General features: G+C 39.9%; 1 protein-coding gene across 7 annotated transcripts in view; it reads right to left on the bottom strand.

Annotated features, from left to right (window-relative positions):
- The window catches only part of TBCEL (tubulin folding cofactor E like), a 72,784-nt gene extending 60,186 nt beyond the window's left edge, over positions 1–12,598 (bottom strand). For 3 of the 7 annotated variants that reach the window (XM_082683714.1, XM_082683712.1, XM_082683713.1), the window contains exon 1: positions 12,385–12,598. The gene's annotated coding sequence lies outside the window, so the exon portion shown is untranslated. Of the gene's footprint in view, positions 1–25; positions 164–11,255; positions 12,109–12,384 lie in introns of those variants that run through there. The other 4 variants (XM_082683718.1, XM_082683715.1, XM_082683716.1 and 1 more) reach the window with 3 other exon arrangements.
- Between the last annotated feature and the right edge of the window lie 2,032 nt (positions 12,599–14,630).

Genomic DNA, 14,630 nt, shown 5'->3' with positions numbered 1-14,630 from the left:
TCAACAAATATGCATCCAGCCCTACCTTTCTATGTGGCCAGATTCCACTTGGGAAAATCTCAAGTCTTTAATGTTGCACTCACTCAAAATTCAGGAGGTAGATACATTAATTCTTGGTTTGAAGTTCCCCAAAAGCCAAGTGTCCCCACACCGAGATTCACAATCTTTTAAAGCCTAGTAATTTCCATAACCACCTTCTGAAATAGACAAACTAACACTTATCTCTGTTTACAGGAGAGTAAACCGAGGTGACTTGCTTGGGTTTCTGTGGCCCAACCAGCATGCTAAGTCATACATTTTGCATCCTTAGTCTGTTGAGTCATGTATGCTATCTTTACTAAACACAGGAATATTTCACGTCAACAGTATATGGCATCATGCACAAATCACAGAAATAGCAACTTATTAAAATAACTGAAAACTATTACAGTCAAAATACCTCTTAAAACTGTATCAGTGTTCCCAAACCACAGAACTAAAGCAGTGGGACTGACTGGTCAAGTTACCAAAGGTACAAAAATTATCAATTTCCTATTTTCTCCAAAAAGTAATGGATATTAGTCTCTTGAACAGAGTAGTTTTCTTTAGAAGAAAATCGAAGATGCATGCCATCTTTCAGCTGTGAATACACAAATTTAAGGTCATTACTCAGCTGTTTACAGGACAGATTACCCCCCATTATCTCTCCTCCTGAACACCTACAGAAGCTATCAAGTTGAAACAAGCCTTCACCAGGAACAAACTACTAGTTCATCCCTCTGCATGCAACCCTGTAGAGCTGTTTACAAACCATTCTGGCTCATAACCAGGGATTACCAAAATGTTAAACATCAGCCATATGGAGAAGTTGCAGTTTACAGGTAATTAAAAAAAAAAAAAATTTCACTAGATCCTTCTACATTTAGTGTTATGGAGGTACTGTCCAGGGTAACACCTGCTATTCTAAAACCATTGCCTGGATGTAAGTCAGGACTGACTCCACTACTCTGTAGGGTGGTGGGTAAATTATTTGGGCTGAGTCTCATCCATAAAAAGGCATAAGAGATAGCCCCTAGCTCCTAGCTTATAGGGTTGCTTATAGAATGAATGGAGATAAAACGGGTAAAAATGTGTAGCACAGTGCCTGGCACCTAGAATGCACTTAATAAATATCCAATGGTTATTGCTTCTACTGCTACCCCTATCACTACTACCATCACTACCCAGGGAACATGGTAGCATTAATATACACCTGGGGGACTGACTTATAATTTTTGTTAAATAGATTTGATCTAATTTTTTTGGGGTCCCAGGACTATGCCAATTAGTGCCAATTAATGATTCAGGCACTAAAAATGTCTGACCCTAATAATTTTATTCCTCCTTAACTGGAAGGTCTTTCCCTCTCTTCTCCACCTGCCTAAATGTTATGTATTTTTCAACACCTTGCTCAGAATCTACTTCACAGATGAAGCCTTTCCAGATACCTCCTGCCATAATGATCCATTTCCTTTGAGCTGAGCTCATGGAATCTATTGCCTAAAATAGTCAGTGGGTGATTCATCAATCACGTGTTGGCATGGCATCATTTTTGTCCCATATGCCATTATAATTTAAATTGTGTACAGTGATGTGACTTTTCACATGTTTATGTCTGATGGCATTAGACTGTATAGCTCTCGAGGGTAATGTCCATATCCCATAATGCTTCTCTTTATCAATCAAGGGCTGGAATTTTGCATATAATTAGCACTCTGTAAGTATGCTAATCAATGAGTTTTCTAATCATTTTTGAGTGTTTATCAAATGTACTTTACAAAATAAAAAAAAGCAAGTTTATTAATAAGCTGAGATCTGAGTACTTGAGAAAAAAATGCTTCATAGCTACCATTGAAATGCATAATTATGTGTACCTCTCCATGGAGATTCCAAAAATAAGAGATGAAATGATAAAACAATGAATCAGGAGCAGTCAGAAATATTTGCTACCTAGCACAAGTTAAATTATTCTGCAAAAACTACAGCCACAACAAATTTAATACTGATTACTTTAGTATCCACACACTTCACATTTCATACGCAAAAGTCAATGATTTATGCCATACTTCAGAAAAACAGGCACTGTTCAGTAACTAAAGATGAATATATGTGCCTTGCTGGCGAGAATGTAAAATGGCATAGCTACGGTGGAAAACAGTATGGCAGTTCCTCAAAAAATTAAACCTGTAATTACCATATGATCCAGCAATCCTACTTGTGAATATATAAAAAAAGAACTGAAAACTTGGCCTTGGGAAGATTTGTACACCAATGTTCCTAGCAGCATTATGCACAACAGCCAAAAGATGGAAATGACCTTGCTATCCATAGATGGATGATCGAATAAGGAAAATGTGGTCTATCCACACGATGGAATATTATTCGGCTTTGAAAAGGAAGGAAATTGTGACACATGAATGAACTTTGAAGACAATGTTAACTGAAAGAAACCAGACAGAAAAGGACAAATACCATATGGTTAAAGCTTATAGGAGTTATCTGTGGAGTAGCCAAATTCATAGAGGCAAAAAGTAGAATGATGGTTGCCAGGGGCCGAGGAAGGGGATGGGGAACGAGGAGTTGCTGATTCATGGGGACAGATTCATGGGGACAGTCTGGGAGCATGAAAAAGTTCTGGAGATGGATGGCACCATGAATGTGCTTCATGCCATCAAACTATATACAGTTAAAAATGGTTAAAACAGTACATTTTATGTTATATTTTACTTATATATGAAATATATATTCATATGTTCATTTCATTTCATTCATTTCATATATATTTAAATACTAATATTTATTAATATTAATATATTAAATATATAAATATTTCATATATGATATTGCATATATATGAAATAATAAAACATTTCAAAAAATTAAGAAATAAAATATATGCTGTGTATATAAAAAAAAGATGAACAGCCAAAGTTTCTGGATATTATTCTCTTGGCACACTTATCAAATTAACACCAACAATGCACTTAAGAATCTTAAATGGTGAATAAAGGATAAACTAGCCAAGTCTCAATAAATGCATTTTGTGAGAGGTTTGATTTATAAAGTATACAATCTTCATTTATCTTTCTTGGACTCCTTTACTGATGTTCACATGGAGAAATATCACCAACGGATGAGGATTTAATAGAGTTGACATTTTAAAAACCTCTAAAGGGCACTTGCCTTTAAAAAACTTATGCCTTAAGTTACTAAGAGTGCCTATGAGAAAATATGATCCTCACACAAAAGTCACAGTAATAAGGGTTTAATAATTTACATTTGTTTTCAGTATTTTAAGGGTTGCAATTCTTTCCTAAAATTCATTTACCTGTGAACTAAATAACAATACTGAGATTATAAATAAAAACATTCTCTAGCAAGAAGTGTTTTTTTATTGAGATAATGGCATTTGGCAATCAGAACTTTGTATCTGAGAGATCCATTGCATTAAAGTTATTCTCTTAAAATAAAATGTTATAAAACATGTGTAAGCATGAGAGGAAAAAAGGTGCTAAAGGTAATGGTCTCCTGAAAGACTGCTTCTAACAAGATTTCATAGTTTAGTCAAGCATCATTATTAAAGCATTGTTTGCAAATTCGCCCACTCCATAAAATTCGTTTGTAACCCCCAAATCAGTATTTGCAGCATGTTCCCAGTCATTTGTAGATACTAATCTGAGGTGCACAATTCCTGCTGAGATATAACAGGCCAGCACTCTGCATCCTGCATCAGCTCTTGCATTGCAAACAAATTGTAAACTTTCATTGTAAACTCACATTGTAAACTTTCCGTGATTTAGTGCCATGGTTTTCACATCTTTGTGTGATTTTGGTTGGTGATTTCACTATTGAAAATGGCTCCAAAGTGAACTGTGGAAGTGCTGCCTAGTCTTACACACAAGAAGCTGTGGTATGCCTTATGTTAGATAAGATTTACTGTGGCATGAATTATCAGTGCCATCCACTCTGAATTCAAAGTTATTAACTCAACCATATATACTGAATAACGTGTCTTTAAAGAGACACACACAAAACAAGGTTATGTAGTGATCAGTTGACAAAAATGTTATGACCACAAGCTGGCAGGAACCAATCCCCATATCTCCCATAGGAGCAACGGGTCCATATTCACTCATTCAGTTTTCACAGCAACTTTGCATGACTACCATAAATAACAAGAACCAAGAACCGACAGAACTGACTGTATTTTGTTAAACAATGGGGTGGGGGATATCAATGGAATAGAAAAGACAGCACACAAATAGGCCCATGTGAATTTGGCAGGAAATGGCAAAGACATCAGTAGGTCAAAGCTAAACTTCAGTAACTGGTCTTGGGACAAGTGATTATCAATGTGGGAAAAGGAAAATGAATCCTTACCTCAAAACACAGAAAAAGACACAACTGCCGGCCGATAAAATGCCAAAGTCAAACTTGACTTTGAGAAGAGAAGTTATTTTTTTCTAACAGGAGAAGAGCTTTAAGATTTTGATTTAGGGAAATACTTCATAAACAAAACAAAAAGAATCCATTAAGGAAAAATCAACCAGAAAAATAAAAAAACTTTTGATCATCAAAAGACATTAAACATAAAACACTAAAACTCAGAAATGGGGAAAAGATGCTCCCAACACATGTAACTAATATGGAGAACTCCTAAAAATAATAAGAAATAGGCAAACAATCCAACAGAAAAATGATAAAAGACATGAACAGTATTTAACAGAAGATAAAATTCAAATGACTAATATATGTAAAAGATGTTCAAGTTTAATAATATTCAGAAATGAAGATGAAAATCTTAGTAAAATACTATTTTATATAAATCAGCAAGACTTAAAAACTCTGATGATACCAAAGTGTCTGAGAGGTTGTAGAGCAGAAACTCACTGGTAGTGGGAGTAAAAATAACTTGATAAAAACTGGTATGAACACCTTGGAAAACATTTTATCACTGTCTACTGAAGCTGAAGATGCATATACCCTGTAATACAGCAATTCTACTTCTCACTGTAAAATCTATAAGAACTCGTGACCAGAAAACAAACACAAGAATGCCCACAACAAAAATACTGTGTGAATTTTTGAAAAATCCTGGCCCAAAAAAGGCCCTTATATCCCTTATACATTATATTCATAAACGAAATGTTACACAGCAATGGAAATTAACAACTGATAGTTCTCAATGGCTTTCTCATCAAAATGAATGACTTTTAAAATCAAGAAATTGAAGACACAAATACATGGAAACCTATTCCATGCTCATGGATTGGAAGAATTCATATTGTTAAAATGTCCACATCACTCAAAGTAATACAGATTCAATGCAATACTTATCAAAATTCCAATGGCATACTTCACAGAACTAGAACAAGCCATTCTAAAATTTATATAGAACTATAAAAAACCTGGAACAGCCAAAGCAATCTTGAGGAAAGAAGAAAGCTGGAAGCATCAAGCTACCTGATTTCAAACTAGACTACAAAGCTACAACAATCAAAACAGTATGGTAGAGATAAAGGGAATTAATAGTACTTATGTTGATGAGCACCAAGAAATGTACAGAATTATAAAATCACCATACTGTACGTTTGAAACTATTATAACACTGTACATTAATTATACTTTAATTTTTTTTAAGTGTGGTATTGGTACAAAAACAGACACACAGATCAATGGGACGGAACTGAGAGTGAAGAAATAAATCCACACATAATTAATCTACAACAAAGGAGTGTACAATAGAAGACAGTCTTCAACAAATGATGTTGGGAAAACTGAACAGCCACATGCAAAAGAATTAAACTATATCACTATCTCACACCATACACAAAATTAACTCAAAATGAATTAAAGCCTTGAATGTGAGATCTGAAACCATAAAATTCCTAGATGAAAGCACAGGTGGTAAGCTCCTCGACATCAGTCTTAGCAATGTCTTTGTGGGTCTGACTCCAAAGACAAGGGAAACAAAACAAAAATAAACAAATGGGACTATGTCAAACTAATGTGCTTATGCACAGTGAAGGAAACCATCATCAAAATAAAGAGGCAATCTACTGAGAGGGAAAAGATATTTGCAAGCCACATATCTGATAAGGGGTTAATACCCAAAATATACAAAGAACTCATATAACTTAACAACAACAACAAAAATCCAAACAACCCGATTAAAAAGTGGGCAACAGATCAAAATAAATATTTCTCCGAAAAAGACATACATATGACCAATACGCACATGAATGCTTACCATCACTATTAGGGAAATGCAAATCAAAACCCACAATGAGATATCATTTAACACCTGTTAAAATGGCTATTATCAATAAGAAAAGAAACAAGTGTTGGCTAGGATGTGGAGAAAAGGGAACACTTGCATACTGGTGGGATTGTAAACTGGCACAGCCACTGTGGAAAACAGTATGGAGATTCTGAACAATATTAAGAATAGAACCATCATAGGACCCAGCAATCTCACTTTTGGGTATTTATTCCAAGAATACAAAAACACTATTTCAAAAAGATGTATGTACCCTTATGTTCGCTACAGCGTTATTTACAACAGCCAAGATAAGGAAACCTAAGTGTCCATCGATAGATAAATGCATAAAGATGATGAGGTATACTTATACAATGGAATAGTACTTAGCATAAAAAAGAATGACATCTTGCCATCTGCAACAACATGGATAGACCTTAAGGGTATTACACTAAGTGAAATAAGTCAGACAAGTACCATATGACTTCACTCAAAAGTGGAATCTAAAAAACAAAACAAATCAACAACAAACAAAATACAACAAAAATAAACTCATAGATACAGAGGACAGAATGATGGTTATCAGAGGGGAAGGGTGGGGAATGAAAAAAGTGAAGGAGGCCAACTGATTGGTGATGGATGGCTGCTAGACTTCCAGTCGTGACCACTCTGTCGTGTATGCAGATGTGAATCATAAGGCTATATACCTGAAACTTCCTTTAAAAACAAACAAACAAAAAACAAAACAAAACAAAAAAAACACTGTTGAAAGGATAATCACAAAAATATATATAGTACAATTCCATTTCAAATTCAAAAACAGCATATCAATCACCGTATTGTTTAGGGTCACATACATATGTAATACAAACTATAAGGAAAAGTCAGAGTAACACCCACAAAATTCAGGGTTGTGGCATCCTTGGAGGGTGAGCATGTATTATTGGGGATTGGCACACAGAGGGCAGAAACAGAACTCTCAATCCCCTCTTCCAACCTGCTCTTCCTCCACCAGTTCCCACCTTTGGAGCTATATTTGATCTCTCTCTTCCTCTCACACCCCCATGTAATTCATCAGCGAGGTTTGTCAACAGTACCTCCCAAACACCCCAATTCTGCCCAATTCTTTTTGTCTCCATTACTTTTACTTTTTGTCTCCATTACTTTACTTTACTCTGGTAAAGTATTTTACTCTGGTACTCTGCATCAGCCGCTCACTGGGACTGCTGCAATAGCTCCCTTCCCTGTCTCTCACGACTACACCACCATTCTCCACAACGAAGCCAAGTGATCTTTAAGTCAAATCACATCCTCTAAGTTCTCCAAAGGCCTCCCTTCACACTTAGAATGAAACCTAATCTCTATCCTGGTCTTCAGGCCTCCCTCCAATCTGTTCTCTGCTCACCTCTCTGCCTTTCCCTCCTCCCACCCACTAGGTTTCAGCCAGCATGGCTTTCTACTTCTCAAAACTGCCAAGCTGATTTCCTCATAAGGCATTCGCACAGGACTGCCTTTTACCTGGCTCTTGGTTTTGCTGTCTTCATCTCAGCATCCAAGCCTCAAATTTAAACACAAATGTTACCTTGTCAATGAGGCTGCCTTTAACCAACCCATCAAAGCTAGCTTCACTGCTACCATCAATCACTTACTACTCCAGCCTCTCTCACTCTTTATAGCACTTCCCACTGTACGTTAATTGAGAGCTTTGGTCCCCTTCCACCAGAACCTTAAGTCCCACAAGGGTAGAGATCTGTCAGTCCAGCTCTGTGTTACATGCAGGACTATCTGGCACAGGACAACAAATATTCACTGAATGAAGGGTGAATTTTACTTTGATGTCGTATGTTCTGGCAGTGAAAGAAAAATCAAGTATACTGGTGATAAGTATGACAGAATTGAAAGAGAAATTTTGAAAATCACTGGAAAAGCATTAATCGCAGAAGAACTTAAAAGTATCCTTTTCTTAACAGAGCTAGTAATAGATCACATTCCTAAGAGCCGTTAATGAATTATTAGTAAAAGTTTCACACAGTCATAGTCTGGAATTTTGGAAGTGTGTCATCTTGCTCAAATCTGTTTTTAGAAGAGCATGGTGCTTCAGTTCAGCCTAAGTTCAGATCTGCACTGGAATTTGAACAAGTTACTTACCTCTTCATGCTGCTTCCTCATTTGTAAAATGGAACTATTAATAGCTACTTTGTAGTCATTAGAGTCACTGTGAAGATTAAATGATGTGTTTAAAGAATCTAGTTGTATCCGGCATGAAGTAGTCAACAAATTGTCATGAAGATTATTATGAGTGCTGAGAATAGGGAAGTCCTGATGAATGGGACAGCTCAAAAACCGTGTACCCACTGTAATGTAAAGCATCATGCTAGGTAAGTAATTCTCAAATTTTACTGTAGAAGACCTCCACCTAAGCAAATCCCAAGATTCTGATTTAGTAAGTTGAGGGTGGCATTTTCAGAGAACTGCAATTTTCACCAAAATTCCATCAATTCTGATTCACTTGGTCCATGAACTCCGATAAATCCTGTGCTAGGTGTCCTAAAGATCAGCGGTTCTTTGAGCTTCCTGTCCTCTATGAATTTACAATCTAAAAGAGGTAAAAACAACATATACAAATAACACAAAGCAATGTAGGAAAAGTAGTATAGACAGGACTGGAAAGAAAGACTTCAAAGAAGGGTCATCAGTAATAAAATGATGAGTAGGAATTCATGATGAACACATTTCCCAGAATTTCAGGAATAATGTTACAAAAGAAAGTACACTGAGCAGACAGCTTGGCAGGAACAGAGGATCTGAAGTTAGGATGGAAAGACGATGTCAGGGAAAAAAAACAAACAGAGGCTCTAGAATACCATCAATGTCAACCTCAACAGTATGGGCTTTATTCTGTGCTGGCACTAGGAAGTTAGTGGTTTTCGAGTAGAGAAATGATAAATTAGGGTACTGTTTTTCGGAAAAGTACTCTTGATGAAGCTATGCAAGATCAAGTAGAATGAGAGTAACAGACAATGGCAGTAGTGAGGCTGTCAGCACTCTAATCTCAAAGAAATGAGAGTCAGGAGAAGGTAATAAAAAAGATTAAAAAGGAAGGAATGGTAACTCTTAATGACTCACTGCATGTAGGGCAAAGGCAACAATCACAGCTAGCTGACTGCTTCACTCCTCAAGTCCAAACTGTAGCACTGTCAGTTTCTTGTTACTTTCTAGAACTTTTTCTTATATAGCTAATTAGCCTAAGTATATAAAGAGTTCACTTGCTTAAAACAGAGCCCACAATTAAGAGGTCAGTAAATAGGCCTCTGACTAGCCAAAATACATGTCACATAGTTCACACACTAAAAGTACTTGTGTATATATAATAAACATAAATACATATACAATAGAATATTAGTCAGAGCTGCACAATCGTATTTTACACAAAGTTCTAACAAATGTAAGCAACTAACTTCCAAACCCACAGCAGTTTGGAAGCAAAAATTAGAGGAAAAGAACCTTTTTTAGGACATACCTAAGAGTCTGAGGTTCAAGAAAAAAAAAATGAAAACTATAAAAAAGCACACACAATCACTCAGGTTAAGTTCTCCACAACTGTTTATTGACAGGTACACATGATTCCCAGAAAAACGAAATTAATGAGATTCTTCCTTCATGTTCTAAGCAACTACCACAAAAAGAACGCTTTTAAACATTCTTTAAAACTAAAAATTTCAAAACAAATATTCACCTGATAAAAAGATAATTTTTAAAGGATGGCTGATACATGCCAACCCAGACCCTCTCACCAGTACCCAAGATACAGTCAATAAGTAAATAATTTACAACACACAGAGTTTGAAGATGATTAAAAATGCTTTTGTAAGGCATCTCATCAAGAATATGGCCCCCAAAATGAAGTTTAATTGGGCAATTCTTTCCTGATGGCTATGACCTGGAATTCCATGTCCCAAATAATATGAAGGCATCATCAACAAGAATTAACACCAATAAACTGGTCTTAAACACATATCCTGTAAATGTACCTACTGAACTCAGGCAACATTACTTGACACTCAACATCATGTAATAATAAGCTCAATGACGACCTTTAAAAAAACTTTTAACCATAGCAACTCATGAAGGTCTCCCACTTCGTTCACCAATACTTGTTAATGTTTATAATATGGTTCATATAAAGACCTCATCTATTTTACAAACAGATGAAAACATCATGGCGGGGGAATTAGATGTTGACTGACTCAAAGTTACACTTAGGTTTATGATTATGTTTCAAGTATATACTAAAGCCATAAATCTGTATCTTTAATTAAGTAGAATTATTAAACCACGTATTACTGGAGTTAGAAGGATTTAGGTTTCAGCTTGAGAGTTTTTAAATAGGAGAAAAGCAAATCAGTGTATATTTACAATACTGTAACATTAAAATTACCTTAAGTAGATTGTGGGATAAATCAACTAAACTGAATTAGGCTTCTCATTTTCTTTCACATGGCAAAGGACAGAGAAAATTAAAGCATACACTTCAAAAATTTCATAAAATGATCAGGCCACATTAAGATATCAAAGATTAAGATTATGCTCCAAAACACCAAATCTGCTATGTTATAAATATATGTAAACAAATGAAGCAGTCAATTGCACCCCCACCCAAACCCATCTCCTAATCATCCTGGCTCCCTAGAATCATAACATGAGGACACTAACTGAAGCCAAAGAAATGTGCCAGGGAAACGGTGTCTTTCAAAGTGCAACCTGTGACCCACAAATCAATTCAGTGGATTTCAGTCAGCATTTTTAATGGAAGAGAACGGAACGTAATAGAAATTACCAGAATGCATCACATGTAATAAGGGTAAACAGTGCTGTGTGAAACTTTTCATTCATATAAAGGTATGTACTAGACCATAATGTAAAAAGTACCTCTTAATATGGGGCATGATTTAAAAAAAAAAAGTTTGAAAGCTCTTACCCTAGAGATCTAGTTCTAATGTCTGAGGACCCAAAGGCTGTTTTCATTAGTCCAACACCTGCATGTAATATCTTTGCTCAAGATGGCCTCTTGGAAACCAATTTAAGACCTCCAGGGCAGCCTAAAAAGAAAGGGGTCAGCCCCAGCTAAGCCTGTGTCTGGACCTAAAAGGGTTGCTAACTTCCTGGCAAACAACAGCCCTAGGCGGTGCCTACAAGCTCTGAGTAACTTAGCAACCTTCAGACTAGAGCTCCTCCTTTCTCCACTGGCTGTCAACAGTTCAATTCTTCCAACCAACTTTTCCTAACTACAACTTCTAAAATCACTGTGTCAAGAGAAGACAGTATGAAATTTCTTCTCGCTTCATCAATTCCCAGAATGTCTCCCTAGGAGAGGATCTAGAACTCTGTACTCCCCACTCTCAACAAAGAATGAAGCTCCACACAGACCCCTACACTGCCCCCTTCCCATACCCCAGGACAGGGTTCTCTCCTCCTAGGCCCCACCTTACTCCAATCCCCTCACTCTCAGCATCTCCCAACTCGAGGGCCAAACGATTCTCCCAAAAGCCCGTCTTAAACTACCGCACCCTCTCATCAGCCCCTAGAAGGAGCAGGCCTAGTGTCCCAGGAGCCTGGAAATGCCCACCAGCTCCATTCCCCACCAAACCTCCCTGGGGACATGGCCTCTGCTTCCCCTCCCCCACTCTGGATACAGTAGTTCAGAGACAAAGTTTTCTATTTCCCCAGCAGCCCCAGACTCCTGTCCACCTCCTACCACCCAGGGAAATCTTTCCATCCCCCACGCCCCGGGGCTTGGTGAGAAGCCGGGATTCTCCCAGGGACTCAGGCTCCCGCCTCACCCCGCCCCCGCCCGGCCCTCCGCCTGCTCCCAACCCAGGGCCCTCCCCGCGCCTCCCCAGCCAGGCCAGGCCCCATCCTCCCTCCCGCCGCGGGCAGGTGGCCCCTTCCTCCCCTCCTCCCAGGCAGGCCTCGTCCCGCTCCGAGTGTTTCCCCGTGCTTCCCCACACTGCCCCCCAGCAGGAACGGCCCTCCGCGCCTCGGCTCCGGAGGGGAGCGCCTGGGGCCTCGAGAAGCCGACGGAGCCGGCGGGCCCGGGCTCCACTCACCCCTCAGCCCGGGAGGCGGGGGAGCTGCTGCGGCGGCTCCTCGGGCTGCGCCTCTCCTCCCCCCTCCCGGCCACCGCCGTTGCCGCCGCTCAGCCTCCGGCCTGGTCCCGGCCGGCCCCGGCCCGGCTCGGCTTCACCTGGTCCCCCACTCTGGCCGCCGGAGCCCAGTGTCCTGCATTGACCCGGAAGCAGCTTTCACGGCCCAACAACAACACGTGACCCTGCCGCACGTGTCACGTCCGCTGCGTGGATGGGAGGGGGCGCCGGGGGAGCGATCCTCCCCCACCAAGCTCAGGTTGCCATAGCAACGGGGAGGCCTCGGTGGGCCTGGTGGTCGCCGCGAACGCGCTGCATCAGCTCTTCCTCTTGGCCGTACTGAGGGGGACACCCTAGGTGCCAAGGAGGAGTAAATTGTCTCATCAGAGTGAGGTAGGGACGGGTCAGAGCAGAGCCTGGGCGGCCGAGAGGCTGCGGCTTTACAGAAGGGAGCACTGGGCTGAACCTTTCCAGACTTCCCTGGAATCGTGTCTTGGCTCTGTCACTAATTTTCTGTGTGACCCTGATTAACGCATTGCCTGCCCCTGGCTTCAGTTTCCTCACCGGGCAGCTCTAGGCTGTCATCTAATAAAATCCCAAGATGCTTTTGCCTGAGAATGTGCTAGCACTCTGACCTTTATTCCGTGGCCCCTTTGCAAGGCCTGTGGCATCCTGAGACTTCAGGGCCCCCGCACCAGGGGTGTAACACCAGTTCGCAGGCACTGAGCATCTTCTAGGTACTAGGCACTGTACATAGCCTATTTCCAATTTTAACAACCTGCAAAAGTAAGCATTTTGTAGAATTGAAAGCTGAAGCTCACAGAGGTTGGGTGATCTGCCCACGACCACCCAGTGAGTAAAAGTGGTCAGGCTGAGATTTGAATCCAGGTCAGTCTGGCTCCAGACTAAAGTTCGTGCTCTTTTGCATTAGGACACGCTATGGCTCTAACTACATATACATTATATGTGACCGCTGGGCGGTGATTGCTTATGTATTTATTTGTCCATTTCTTTGGCAGGAACATAATGGAACAGGGGTGGTGTTGGCTGATCCTGAAGAGAGTTCAGCCTTGTCTGGATATGTCAGCGGCAGTGCTAGGAATTGGAAAGGTGTATGTGCTACAGACATAAGGGTGTGTGCTTTTATGTGGTGTGTGTCAGGGAACTGGTGAGGAGTTGTGATAGGCATGCACGTGTCTATATTGGTTCCTAGAGCCAGGGAAACAAAATTCTTTAAGGGGGACTCAGTGGTAGCTTATCACCATCGCCCCCAGGGATTTACTCATCCTCAGTGTGTTTTGTCTTACCCCATAGGTAGAGCTTAGAGAAATGGGGGGGGGGGGGGAAGAAAACCCAAAAAGCTGTTTGTTGTTGTTGTTGTTTGTTTAATTTATTTATTTAGAGAGAGAGAGCAGGAGGAGGGGCAAAGGGAAAGAAACTTAAGAAGACTCCCCACTGAGTTCAGATTCCAAAAGCAGATCCTGAGATCATGACCTGAGCCAAAATCAAGAATCAGATGCTCAACCAACTGAGCCACTCAGGCAGGCACCTCTCCAAAAGCGCTGGTCAAAGAAAAAGCTTAGAGGATCAAGGCAAGGGTGAGGAAAGCAGTGTGGCTTAAGTTGTTGAGGTGGGGACCTTCCTCCTTCTGCAGAGAACAGAGCAGTACCCTCAAAGTACCCTCAGTAGCGAGGACCGGAGAAGAACAAAGGGATAGGTGCACAGAGGAGGGACAAGGTTGATGCTGGGTGGCTATTTTGTTGATATACTTCCTTGTAAGCTCAGGTATCCCAGGACACCCTGAAATACCCAGGAGGCTAGCTGTCCTGTGAGCAACTAGAAAAAGGCAAGAAGTGTGGATCACTGGTAGACAAATGTATAGAAATACATATATGAGTATGGTCTGTGGGTGTGATTAGTCACATACGTCTTTGTTTCTTTGAGATATCCTCGAGTCATTTTGCTTTGGTTCCCATCTTTCTCCTTATAGAACAAACTCCTGAAGACAAGATCAATTTCTCCACCCTTCTCCTGTCTTTCCCCATAAGAAGGCCAAAATTATGTTTCTAAGACTCCTATCTGATCATGTTATTTTCCGGAACTTAAAAATCCTTCTGTGACTTCTCAGGTAAAGTCACAATGATTAACATGTTCCTCAAGGCTTTCCATGGTCTGGAACCCTGCTGACTTCCCCAGTCTCATCTCTTGCC

This window comes from Mustela nivalis (assembly GCF_964662115.1).
Source record: "Mustela nivalis genome assembly, chromosome: 9".
In the NCBI taxonomy this organism is placed as follows: domain Eukaryota; kingdom Metazoa; phylum Chordata; class Mammalia; order Carnivora; family Mustelidae; genus Mustela; species Mustela nivalis.
Note: the sequence above shows the minus strand (reverse complement) of the source record. Positions and strands in the feature narration are given on the sequence as shown.